This window comes from Macrobrachium nipponense, chromosome 7 (genome assembly GCF_015104395.2).
Source record: "Macrobrachium nipponense isolate FS-2020 chromosome 7, ASM1510439v2, whole genome shotgun sequence".
Taxonomy (NCBI): domain Eukaryota; kingdom Metazoa; phylum Arthropoda; class Malacostraca; order Decapoda; family Palaemonidae; genus Macrobrachium; species Macrobrachium nipponense.
Window position 1 is genome coordinate 86,482,903 of NC_061109.1, and position 15,017 is coordinate 86,497,919.

Here is a 15,017-nt window from a genome sequence, read left to right on the forward strand (position 1 = left end):
TTAAGGTAGTTCTCACTCCTCCATTAGAAATTAAATAATTGTAATGAAAGGCAGTTTATAAAACTAAAATTAAAATGAATGACGCAGCTTACTCAACTAGAATTATAATGATGACGTAGCTTATAAACTAGAATTTTAATGAAAGACGTAGCTTATAAACTAGAATTATAATGAAAGACGTAGCTTATAAAACTAGAATTATAATGATGGCGTAGCTTATAAACTAGAATTATAATGAAAGACGTAGCTTATAAACTAGAATTATAATGAAAGACGTAGCTTATAAAACTAGAATCATAATGAAGGATGTAGCTTATAAAACTAGAAGATGTAGCTTATAGACTAAAATCAAAATGAAAGACATAGCTTACGAACTAGAATTATAATGAAGGACGTAGCTTATAATACTAGAATTATAATGAAAGACGTAGTTTATAAACCTAGAATTATAACGAAAGACGTAGGATTTTTGTGTCCTTCCTATTAAGGTACTTCTCACTCCTCCATTAGAAAGTAAATAATTATCATGAAAGACAGAATATAAAATTAAAATGAATGACGCAGCTTACTAACTAGAATTATAATGACGTAGCATTGTCAGGGAATTTCATAATGTTAGTAACACCATCTATTGACTGGATGAAAGACCCAGTTTATTTGCGAAGTTTCTGTTAACGATTTTGTCCTTGTATTTCCGTTCCATAATAGACTTGGAAAAAAGAAATTTTGTATTTTCTTTAGTCACGTTATAATCACCTAGCCGTGCAGTAAGTGGATTAACTGCCTGTGTTATACGTTATATTTTGTTTTTATTATTTTTCAAAATTATTTTTAATCTTAATTTTTATTATTATTATTATTATTATTATTATTATTAGTTATTATTATTATTATTATTATTATTATTATTATTATTATTATTATTATTATTATTATTATTATTAATAATAATATGTGGCGCCGTGGAGGAGTGGGTTAGGTCGTCAATAGACTTAAGTCAAGTTAAGCAACATTGTCTCTGGTCAGTCGTTGGATGGGTGACCGCTCTCCTCGGCGTTGATTCCTTGGGAAAGGATCTTTACCATAATTTGCTCAGTCTACTCAGCTGTAAATGAGTACCTATCCCTGATGGGGTAGGGTCCAGCTATGGGTTAAATAGCAAAACTCAGCAATGATGGAAAGAAATGAAGGATTAAACGACAACGACGTAAATGGAACCTCTGGCACAGAGGAGCTTCGTCCGGCAACCAGGTATTCAACCCAATTGAAGGGGAAGACGGTCAGGTACTTGGAGGTCGTCATCCAGCAACTGACCACCACAACGACAATAATCAACAGCCTGAGATTGGAGCTACAGAGGCAAAAAGGAAGAAATGGACAAGAGAAGAAAATAAGGAATATGGAGATGCTACATCAGAAGCAACCCGACGGAGAGAGGATATAGAAGAACATTGGTCAACATCTGGAATGAGAGGAATAACACCCCCCAAACAGAGCAGAGAACATAAAGAAAAAGACTGGCTCTCCCCAACAGAAAGAGAAGAACTGGAAGAAATGGACAAGAGAAGAAAAATAAGGAAATATGGAGATGCTACATCAGAAGCAACCCGACGGAGAGAGGATATAGAAGAACATTGGTCAACATCTGGAATGAGAGGAATAACACCCCCCAAACAGAGCAGAGAACATAAAGAAAAAGAACTGGCTCTCCCCAACAGAAAGAGAAGAACTGGAAAGGGAAATGTCACACGACAACGAATTACACGAAGACGAACTGAGAGACGATGCCACAGAAGACGACAGGGAGGATGAGGTATCAAACAACGACACACGAAGAAACACCGACGAAGTAACAGAGAGGACGGAATGGGTAGAAAAGATTAGACAATGGATGGAGCCAGATACAGAGAGAACAAAGATCCCCTCCATGAAAGCCTACAACACCAAGAAATTAAGGGAGAAAACAAGTGAGGAACTCAACGAGAAATACAAAGTACAAGAGAGGGGACTAAACAACACGATAGAAGATGTAAAACAGAGGCTTAAGGCCAAAGCACATAAGATCCAACGGTACATGAACAGGAATAAGGATACCAACAGAACAAACTATTCGGAACCAACCAGAAAAGACTATACAGCCAACTAATAGAGGGGAAGACAACCGCCCAGAAATTCCTGAAGCCGAACCAAGTAAGAGATTCTGGGAAAACATATGGAGCAATCTGGTATCACAACAAACATGCAACATGGCTCCAGGAAGTACAATGGAAGAAGAAACAGGGAGAATAAAACAAAGATTCACAGACATCACGACAGACACAGTCAGACACCAACTAAAGAAAATGCCAAACTGGAAAGCCCCAGGTCCCGATGAAGTCCATGGATACTGGCTCAAAAACTTCAAGGCCCTACACCCACGAATAGCAGAAAACAACTCCAGCATTGTATCTCAAATCACCAAGCACCCAAATGGATGACCACAGGAAGAAACATTCTTAGTACAAAAAGACAAGAGTAAGGGAAATATAGCCAGTAAATACAGGCCTATCACCTGCCTACCAATAATGTGGAAGTTACTAACAGGTATCATCAGTGAAAGGCTATACAACTACCTAGAGGAGACAAACACCATCCCCCACAACAGAAAGGCTGCAGAAGGAAGTGTAGGGGCACAAAAGACCAGCTCCTGATAGACAAAATGGTAATGAAGAACAGTAGGAGAAGGAAAACCAACCTAAGCATGGCATGGATAGACTATAAGAAAGCCTTCGACATGATACCACACACATGGCTAATAGAATGCCTGAAAAATATATGGGGCAGAGGAAAATACCATCAGCTTCCTCAAAAATACAATGCGCAACTGGAATACAGTACTTAAAAGCTCTGGAATAAGACTAGCAGCAGGTTAATATCAGAGAGGGATCTTCCAGGGCGACTCACTGTCCCCACTAGTCTTCGTAGTAGCCATGATTCCCATGACAAAAGTACTACAGAAGATGGATGCCGGGTACCAACTCAAGAAAAGAGGCAACAAAATCAACCATCTGATGTTCATGGACGACATCAAGCTGTATGGTAAGAGCAATAAGGAAATAGATACCCTAATCCAGACTGTAAGGATTGTATTTGGGGACATCAGAATGGAGTTTGGAATAGAAAAATTGCGCCTTAGTCAACATACAAAAAGGCAAAGTAACGAGAACTGAAGGGATAAAGCTACCAGATGGGAGCAACATCAAACACATAGATGAGACAGGATACAAATACCTGGGAATAATGGAAGGAGGAGATATAAAACACCAAGAGATGAAGGACACGATCAGGAAAGAATATATGCAGAGACTCAAGGCGATACTCAAGTCAAAACTCAACGCCGGAAATATGATAAAAGCCATAAAACACATGGGCAGTGCCAGTAATCAGATACAGCGCAGGAATAGTGGAATGGACGAAGGCAGAACTCCGCAGCATAGATCAGAAAACCAGGAAACATATGACAATACACAAAGCACTACACCCAAGAGCAAATACGGGACAGACTATACATAACACGAAAGGAAGGAGGGAGAGGAACTACTAAGTATAAGAGGACTGCGTCAACATTGAAAACAGAGCACTGGGTCAATATCTGAAAACAGTGAAGACGAGTGGCTAAAGAGTGCATGGGAAGAAGGACTAATAAAAGCAGACGAAGACCCAGAAATATACAGAGACAGGAGAAAGACAGAAAGAACAGAGGGACTGGCACAACAAACCAATGCACGGACAATACATGAGACAGACTAAAGAACTAGCCAGCGATGACAATTGGCAATGGCTACAGAGGGAGAGCTAAAGAAGGAAACTGAAGGAATGATAAACAGCGGCACAAGATCAGGCCTAAGAACCAGATATGTTCAAAGTACGATAGACGGAAATAACATCTCTCCCATATGTAGGAAGTGCAATACGAAAAGTGAAACCATAAACCACATAGCAAGTGAATGCCCGGCACTTGCACAGAACCAGTACAAAAAGAGGCATGATTCAGTAGCAAAAGCCCTCCACTGGAGCCGTGTGCAAGAAACATCAGCTACCTTGCAGTAATAAGTGGTACGGGCACCAACCTGAAGGAGTGATAGAAAACGATCAGGCAAAGATCCTCTGGGACTATGGTATCAGAACGGATAGGGTGATACGTGCAAATAGACCAGACGTGACTTTGATTGACAAGGTCAAGAAGAAAGTATCACTCATTGATGTCGCAATACCATGGGACACCAGAGTTGAAGAGAAAGAGAGGGAAAAATTGGATAAGTATCAAGATCTGAAAATAGAAATAAGAAGGATATGGGATATGCCAGTGGAAATCGTACCCATAATCATAGGAGCACTAGGCACGATCCCAAGATCCCTGAAAAGGAATCTAGAAAAAACTAGAGGCTGAAGTAGCTCCAGGACTCATGCAGAAGAGTGTGATCCTAGAAACGGCACACATAGTAAGGAGAGTGATGGACTCCTAAGGAGGCAGGATGCAACCCGGAATCCCATACTATAAATACCACCCAGTCGAATTGGAGGACTGTGATAGAGCAAAAAAAAAAAAAAAAAAAAAAAAAAAAAATAATAATAATAATAATAATAATAATAATATCAGAATTCACAGAACTGATTTTATAAAAAAATTCTTCCAAAAACAAATCACAAGGAGAATTGAAAGAATTTTGTATAAAATCAATTCTGTGAATTCTGCCTTATTTTTAATAATATAATAATAATAATAAGTAATAATAATAATAATAATAATAATAATAATAATATATCCAAATTTAACACAACGAGTATTCAATTAGAAAACCATAAAGAAAAATATATGTAAATATGATCTCCTCATAAACCATATACCTATATTTTCCCTGCGTATATAAAATAAGCCTAACTAACCCTTTCTTACTTCCTTCTCTACTCCCACTTCGAGAGGTGGTCGGTGGGTATATAGGCCTTTAAGCTCTCTCTCTCTCTCTCATGGTTCTTCCCAAGGTCTATAGAATATTTCTCCCCACCCTCATTAATGAACGCATGGACGCTGTGCAGGAGGAGGCCTGGACTGGACCTGAATTCGGACCTGGATAGGGCCTATTCTTTTTTTTTTTTTTTTTTTTTTTTTTGTGCTTATTACAAAAAAAACCCCTATCCCCTCTTTAGAGAAAGAAAATATATACCCTTCATCTACACGACACCCAGCTTCTCTCTCCCACGGCTAATTGCTGCCACTGTAAATCATTCGCAGCCATATTTGACCACACGAGAAGGTGGGGGGGTTGGGGTGGGGGGGAGGGGGAAGTGGGGACGGTGGTAGGAAGCCTAACGCGATGGCTATTAATGTTCAAAAGCAAGCTGCCTTATCTTATTACAACGATTCCTTGATAAGATGTGCGACGATAATTTTTTTTCTTTAAATAAAAATGCCTGGTTTCCTGTTATGAAAAAGATCACGGGTACAGGTTCTTCTCACTCAAGTGATGTCATAGGGAGGAAAACGTGAGTAAACAGTCATTTTCTGTTTCAAATGACTTGAGTTGCCATTCAGTCCCACTGAGTGAGACTAGTTGTTATCAGCATCCTGTCTAAAAATATAAATAAATGTAAAACAAAAAAACAAGTACCTAAGCAACGTCGTTATAAGGAGGAAAAACTTGGGGTTTCAGTGTGTTTGCTTGTAACGAAAAGCATTTTCTTATTTACTCTCACTCCGTGAATTGTAAGGTTAACTTTTATTCTTTTAAATGAAATCCTTCCTTTGTTGAAGAGTTCCCGCTCCTTACCCGGTTTTTTTTTTTTTTTTTTTTTTTTTTTTTTTTGACGCCTGTTTTTACGTTGAAAGAAACCAGTATAGTTATTCAGCAACGGGACCAACGGCTTTACGTGACTTCCGAACCACGTCCAGTGAACTTCTATCACCAGAAATACACATCCCCAACCCCTCAATGGAATCCCCGAGAATCGAACTCGCGGTCACCGATGTGGCAGGCTAAGACCGTGCCGACCACGACACTGAGGCGCTGCAGACACTGAGACCACACTTCCCTAACCTAACCTGACCTGACAGGCCTGTATCAAACACTCGAGTAAGGAAATGGCAATCAGTTTCTCTAGCTTAGATTGAAGCAAAAATGAACTTGCCCGATTTGTATTTTCATCTGAATCCCCATTTCCTCACGAAGGTGTTGGCGCATTCAGACGACTCTGATCTCTGTACGATCTTGTTTCTTGTTACGAAAACGCCATGCCATGTAGTACTCTAGAAAAGAAAAAAATAGGAAACAATTTTATTATTCTCATAATTAGAAGCGAAAATGCTGGCAGAAGAAACGATAAAATCAACAAAAGCATTTTTTTTCTTTCATGTTTGAAAAGAGGGAAGACATGCTGAAAATCATCTTCTTTTCCACCGTTGTCCCTACATTAAGGGGTCGGTTGCCTGATATACGCCTTCTCCTCCACTGCCGTCTATGAGCCGAAATCCTATAGGATCCTAATACCGTGAGACAGTAACACCACTTGGCAGATAAACATCGCATCGACAATCTGACCTATTAACGACAACGCTTGAAAAGTAATTCGTTATTAACGCCGTATCTTAAATAATTATACATACATATATATATATATATATATATATATATATATATATATATATATATATATATATATATATATATATATCACACACACACACACACACACACATATATATATATATATATATATATATATATATATATATATATATATATATATATATCTTATATATATATATATATATATATATATATATATATATATATATATAAACAGCACGTCATACTAACTACAACCTGAAAATTACTCCGTAATAAATATCGCGAAACGTAAACATTTATACACACCTTATACTCGTGAACGTTTGTGTGTACACATCTGCAACGGAAGTTATATTAAAAAAAACACGATTTATTTCTCGATAATATTCGTCATATGCTTTCCTGTTCTAGTTGAAACCAAACACTGACATTATTACAGAGCAAATGACACATTATACAGTGCTTCCTTCCTGACACTAAGGACATTGTAATCTATAACTTTCTATGTCAGAACTATAACAACTTTGTTTGGATGTTACTGGAAATGGTAAGCAAACTTTTTCTTTATATTTGAGCGTTGGTTCCTTATCCAATATAGTTACCTGAAATTTTCCAGTTGGGTAAAGAAATCAATATAGGTTTATGGTAAAGCAAATGTGCCACTTTTATATTTACATGATAAAAGAGTTTTTCGAAATTATTTGCCGTATCATAAACGTATATTCATTTATTTACTCATCAGAAAAAGACGGTGATTAACGATTAGGAGGAACACTTGAAGGAATTTTACAAATATTTCTCCTATAGACTATAAAATCATTGACACGTGTTTCCCAGTGGCGACGAAACGAGGTTAAGTTTTATCTCAAAACTAAAGCGTAAGACTTCATCCCTTTACCCTTTACTTCATTGCCAAGGGTAATACAGTACAATACGCCATCGACTCTGTAATAACACCATGATGCACTTTTAGTAATTACTGTTATCATCATTATCACTCAAACTTAAGAATTTTTGTGCTATTATTCAGCTCCAGACATACGTATCATCTAGTGCGCCTCAGTGGCGTGATCGGTATGGTCTTGGCCTGCCACCTCGGTGGCCGCGAGTTCAATTTTCGGGCATTCTATTCAGGGGGTGAAAGATGCGTATTTCTGGTAACAGAAGTTCACGAATCTCGACGTGGTTCGGAAGTCACGTAAAGCCGTTGTTGGTCCCGTTGCTGAATGACCACTGGTTCCAGGCGACGTAAAAACACCATACAAACAATGCGTATCATTTAGAGGTGCCATCTTTTTTCTTTTTATATGAGTGCGTAATGTTACTTATAAATTATTAACATAATGAACATTGCTCTGACTCTTTGATATCAAACTCCAGTACTAATGACAGGATTTGGTCTTCTTTGTAAGAATAGTTCACAGATGCCACGCCCCTCACGGGGTAAGAGAGGGTAGATACTAGATAGATAGGTAAAATATAATATAATTTAGACCGGAAGGCCAAATGCTGGAACCTACGAGGTCATTCAGCACTGAAAGAAAAATTGCAAGAGGTTTGACAGGGGTATAACAGGAGGAAAACCTCGTAGAGGTAATATGAAACATCTGTTAGGAGACGGTTAAGGAAAGTAAGATGGAAGACAAAATATGAAAGGAGGTACTGTAAAAAGGACTGAAAGGGCTTGCAACTAGGGGCCGAAGGACGTTGCAAAGAGCCTTAAGTAATGCCTATATAGTGCACCGCGTGGGGTATACTGTCGACACTACCCTCCTATACGGTGGTGAGGGAGGCGGGGTACCCAATAAACTAACCTCTCACGAGGCAATTCAATTAGGTTAACACAACGAAATTAATATTTAATAGTTTATCAACCAAATCCTTCCCTAATGATCATAGACCTATATAGGGCTCTAATGATGCAGTCGTGAAGGAAAAGGGCTCCCTAGTCATTAGGGCGACTAGGAATCTGATAAAGAATTCCGGGGCGGCGAAATTCCCGCTCAAAGGGTTATAATATATATACCGCTGACGTCTTTTCAGGTTTGGCTTATCGCCGGCTGCTTTATCAACAACCTCCATCTTTCTCGCTATCCATTATGTTTTCGCCGCCACCTCAAGACAGAATAACTCATTATGTTTTCGCTAAGAATTATGCGCTAGATAAAAAAAGACCCGTATCTCCAGCCTCTGGAAATGTGAAACAGATGAATATTCAGGCTAGATTTATCTCCAAATTCTGTTTGTTTGTTTGTTTTGTTTATATGGTGCTTTTTACGTTGTGTGGAACCAGTGGTTATTCAGCAACGGGACCAACGGCTTTACTTGACTTACGAACCACGTCGATATTCGTGAACTTCTATCACCAGAAATACACATCTCTCGCTCCTCAATGGAATGGCCGAGAATCGAACCCGCGCCCACCGAGGTAGGACGCCAACACCACACCAACCACGCCACTGAGGCACTTCTCCAACCTTTGGACTGTGAAACAGATGAACATTCAGGCTAAATTTATCCCCAACCTCTGGAGATGTGAAACAGTTGAATATTCAGGCTAAATTCGTATCGTTTTCATGCTATTACCTGCTCTTCGATAGTCGAAAAAAAAATCCCGTTTTTATCAATACGAGCACGATAGTTTTCTAATCAGGTTTTTTTACTGAATTCCAGCCTGGTCTAGGTCTCCGTGATTTTCCGAGGCTTCCTACTCGATCTCCTTGTATCTGTTTGTTTGTTTGTATGGTGTTTTTTTACGTCGCATGGAACCAGTATGGTTATTCAGCAACAGGACCAACGGCTTTGCGTGACTTCCGAACCACGTCGAGATTCATGAACTTCTATCACCAGAAATACACATCTCTTACCGCGCAATAGAATGCCAGAGAATCGAACTCGCGGCCACCGTGGTGGCAGGCCAAGACCATACCAACCACGTCACTGATGCGCCATATTATTGTCTCACACTATTATTATAATAAATGATATAACTATTCAAATCTATGCAGTCATATTTCAACCATGTCTTTAAAACTTCGCGTTTTCTTCAATGTGCATCAAACAATGAAGGCAAAGGATGTATATGTTTATTTGTTATTTTCTCCTTATTATAGGATTTCTATTGATAATCTTCTGGCAAGAAATTAACAATATCATACACACAGAAAACAATGTGAGAGATGTGAAGACGATAAAGCACTAAAATATCAGATTTCTATGAGAGGGAAATGTAATTAACCTGATATGCATGAAGGAAAAAACTCTCATTAAGGGCATCATTACATACATATATACATATACGTGTGAATAAATAATGTACACACGCATATATATATATATATATGTATACACACACACACACATCACAATCACACTCACATATATATATATATATATATATATATATATATATATATATATATATATATATATATAAATATATATAATCTTCCGATTATCTTCCCTCCACACCTAAAAACTTCCTTATCTTTTACTATATAATTTCATGCAAAAGAATGTCAATAAAAATGACTCTCAACGTCTACTAGAGTAGCCATGGCATATGAAAATAAAAGAAAAGGATACTCGTAATATTCTCCATTTATCTTTCTACAAACCACACTGAATAAGAATGCTTGTTTGTATGGTGTTTTTTTTTACGTTGCAGCAACGGTTTTACGTGACTTCCGAACCACGTCGAGAGTGAGCTTCTATATCACCAGAAATACACATCTCTAACCCCTCAGTGGAATGCCCGAGAATCGAACTCGTGCTGCCCACCCGAGAGTGGCACGCCCACAAGGCCATACCAACCCCGCCACTGATGCGCTGCGATACGTAACTGGCCCCAGTAGGAGGGGGAAGTGCCGTCAGTGCATCTCACGTGGTGTACTGTATACACATTGCTGAAGGGTCTTTGCAGCGTCCCTTCGGCCCGTAGCTGCGACCTCTTTCATTGAGTTTACTGTACCTCCGTTCATGTTCTCTTCCTTCCATCTGGCGTTCCGCCTTCTCTAACAGGTTTTCCACTTCTTACACCTTCAAACCTTCTTACTGTCAGTTTTCCTTTTTGAGCGCTGAATAACCTCGTAGGCCCCAGCGTACAGCTTTTCGCCTACATTCTATATTCTGTTCTATAGTCTGATATGACCGCCTCAGTGGCGTGATCGGTATGGTCTTGGCCTGCCGTCTCGGTGGCCGCGAGTTCGATTCTCGGGCATTCCACTGAGGGTGGTTAGAGATGAGTATTTCTGGTGATAGAAGTTCACGAATCTCGACGTGGTTCGGAAGTCACGTAAAGCCGTTGGTCCTGTTGCTGAATAACCACTGGTCCTTTGCAACGTAAAGACACCATACAAACAAAATCAATATAGTCTGATTATGTTATTGCTAAGCCAAAGATAACCCATCACGAATGACTCCATTTTGGAGTCGCTCGCTAGCCTTAGAAATAAATGTGCGAATAAGTAAACCGACAAGATTTTGTCCTTAGTATAATATACACAAACAAACACCAATCCTTAGTGTTAAACCTCATCTGAGAAGCCCATAATCTCACCCTGTAGTATCCATAAGTTTCTTCCTGGCGGCCTCTAAGGACCGGTTCACGTTTTTACTGTTTCCGAATGTCAACATCTTCCTCATTTAGCCAAACAAACCGAGCGAAACTTTAACACTGACGACAGGGGAACGTCAAAGCACAAAAAGGAAGAATGTGTGTGTATGTATGTCTGTATGTATGTATAGTACATACTTACATGAAATAATATCCGTTTAAGTATATGCAACATTTAAAACCCTATAAGCAATTTTACCTTCGTAAGTTAAAAGGAAATCAGAACAGGCAATTCTTAGGCTAGAATCAATACTTACTATGAACTACTAGACCTATACAACGAAATCCCTTTTCAGCAGTTTAGATATTCACCTCACCAAACCTTACCAGGTATACAGATATGTACCTACCATATACGTATATTCAAGGTGTTGATATTATTTCTTTTATATTATGTCTAAAAACAACTTAAAATACGTGATTCACTTCCCTATTATCCCTTGCAGTAACGTCACAAGTCGTCGAGAGGCAAAACCTGTGGTTTTTTCTTCACCACCTGGCTGGCTGTCCAGCTTCTTTAACTTTAAATGTCTCCAATTTTCCACCCATTTCATTTCTGAGTGAATCCTCTATGGCGGGCGGAGACTCACTTGTTAAACTACTTTACATGAATATAATTGCAGTATTGAGGGAGCCCAAGGCAGTCGGCAGACTACATAAATAAATACTGGCGCTACACCTCCGCCCCTGCCAAACAAAATTATAGTAGAAACTAGAAAGACTCACAGAAAGCCAGGCAGGCAGCTCAAATCACGAAAAGTTCAATATCGTGATTCCCTGAACGATTTACTACACAAACGGCAAAAGCTCTCGGTGGTTGGCAGCAACCTACCTTTACCTGTTAGGCCTACGCAGGCGAACTATTGTATACACAGGTTACGCGCAAATATGCGATTCACACCTGGCCTCTTAATTACACTTCGAGGACAGGGAGGACGGAGGAAAGGACGACGTGAAAGAAACAGTGTAATGAAAAAGAAGTTAAGGCTAAGATGGCATTAACAGCAGCACGGTATGGAACAAGAAAGAGTGGTAAAGCTATGAATGGCAAAATGAAGAATGTTCCCACAACTCTGACTGTATATAGGAGCAAGGAACAAGAATGAGTGGTAAAGCTATGAATGGCAAAATGAAGAATGTTCCCAAAACTCCGACTGTATACGAGAGCGACGAAGAAGAATGAGTTGTTAAGCTATGAATGGCAAAATGAAGAATGTTTCCAAAACTCTGACTGTATATAAGAGCGAGGAAGAAGAATGAGTGGTAAAGCTATGAATGGCAAAATGAAGAATGTTCCCAAAACTCCGACTGCATATAAGAGCGAGGAAGAAGAATGAGTGGTAAAGCTATGAATGGCAAAATGAAGAATGTTCCCACAACTCTGACTGGATATAAGAGCAAAATAATGTAACAGCAAGAAACAGCCACAGAAACAACCTCTCACTCTTAATCTCCGATGCTCTCTCAATCGTCTCCAGAGGTCAGTCGAGTCCTTCATACAACCAAAAAAACAGATATTGCGTTCAACCAAAAAACAGAGCTCGCGTTATGTGGTCTCCTCAATAACACCGCCTCCACCAAAATAGGCCTTTAAGTCCCCTGCTTCGTTCTCGTAACAGCCGACATCCTGCCCTTGGCCCCTTCTGGGGGATTCACACACACAGAGGAATTCCATTTAAAAGGTTGACCTTGAGTGGTTTCCATAGCAACCTTCTTTCTATTTATTTCTCCCTTCTCGCCTCACATCTACCTGGTCACCAAACCCCCACCAACCCCTCACCCGACCCTTAACACCAAGTAGGCCCACAAGGTTCCTCGTCCTCTTGGAACCATGTCTTAACAGTACTTGAAGCAGCAACTCTCTACACAACACCTGTAGGTCTAGATGTTCGCACGCGAATATCGTCTTCTGGAACAGGTGCTTCCCTTCTTGTGTTCGTCTCGAGCACTCACGGATTCAGACAAAAATTGTAAACTTTGTATAATAATATTTTTGTGTAATAAGAAAATAATGTCATAAACATTTAGAAATCTCTCAGAATGCTTCACGAGCTCTTTCATGATGGTTACTATACCGAACACGATGGAGGAGATGAACGAGAAATTTAAACAAAGATGTTGCAGTTTAATTTTTAGCATCAGTTGTCTTCCAATTTCTTATGCTAATGCAGCTCAATCCTGGCCAGGGTTTAGGTAATGTTACTCTAGGTGAAAGACAAGATTCCATGCTACTAACATAAAGCTGTTTTTCATTCATATATTGAAGTCAAAATGACGTGATAGGGTTTGTTTGTTTGTTTGTATGGTGTTTTTACGTTGCATGGAACCAGTATGGTTATTCAGCAACGAACCACGTCGAGACTCGTGAACTTCTATCACCAGAAATACACATCTCTAACCCGTCAGTGGAATGATCGAGAATCGAACTCGCTGCCACCGTGGTGGCAGGTCAAGACCATACCGATCACGCCACTGATTGGGTACTTAGTACCTGCCATTACTTTGGAATATGTCGTAAGAAATTACTGAGATTTGCAAATCATTTTCATATTGTTTAGATAACGATTTCTTATGCAAGATGACAATCTTATTCTATTCCCAAACACTGCCATGTGTCTTCCTACCAGTACAAAAAAAGAAAAAAAAAACACCAACAAAGCACACCAAGAACTAACACGATACAAACAAACAAAACATACTAAAAGCTACCATAAGCGAGATTTCACTAGCACTGAAGAATAAGAAATGACAGAAAATTCTCTCTAATCACCTGGACAGTGTCAAACCTTGTCCGAATTTCCACTATTATCAGACAGACTTGAGATAAACCCCTCCGGTTAGCTACTATCACTGTCAGAACACACAAACCCGTTTTCAATGTGAAATGTACGAAATTCCGAATCTCTGATGACAGAAGTCGATATTTCACGCTAAACAGCGAGATGAAAGCCACGACCATTCCTTAGTCGTATCTTCCTTTCGAGCGATGGACTATCTTGGAGCTGTGCTGTGTCCTCGCAAAGATAATGAGAAACCGTAATAAGGTGCTGCTCTATTTTCTGCATCATTTGGTTTCTTTTCATCTGAACAGAACACGCTCTACAGAATACGGACAGCATACAACGCGTATATCACATCCTTAAACTTTCCAAGTTTTTCTTTGCACCGTTACCTCAACTGTGACATAGAGGAAATAATTGGAAACGCTTACAGATGAAACATTTCGTAACAAAACGAACATATATGAATGAATGATTCTACGACAATGTTGGCTTTGGCTCGAAACTCTCAGAATCATAACATCTCGAAGAGCAGAGGATCCCGCCCAGAGAACAAACCACCCAGCCCAAATATAAATAGCGAGAGTGACTGGTAACACTTCAAAAAAGTTCCCACCAAACCACACCCATAGTAGTAGCAGCACGAATACTAGTTGGTGGTAGTAGTAGATCTGCTACTACTACTACTACTACTACACGCACCATCCAACTCACCCATCAACTATCAACACACTCGAAGTTAGGCCTACTACAGCGCCATGGCGTCTCAACAAAAACATAAGAGAAAAAGAACTCCGGTATTTAAATGTTAACCCATGGAGGACCCCACAGCCGCTGAGGTTGGGTTAATAGTCCAGACAGAAGCCTTTTAAAAGTTTTGTGAGAAGATGCGCTGAGGTAATAGAGAGAGAGAGAGAGAGAGAGAATAGTGACCATTGTCCTCAGAACCATTCACATGACGAGTAAGGAACATCTGGTATACTGACGACGTCGATAGTTGTCTCGAAAAAGTAAATG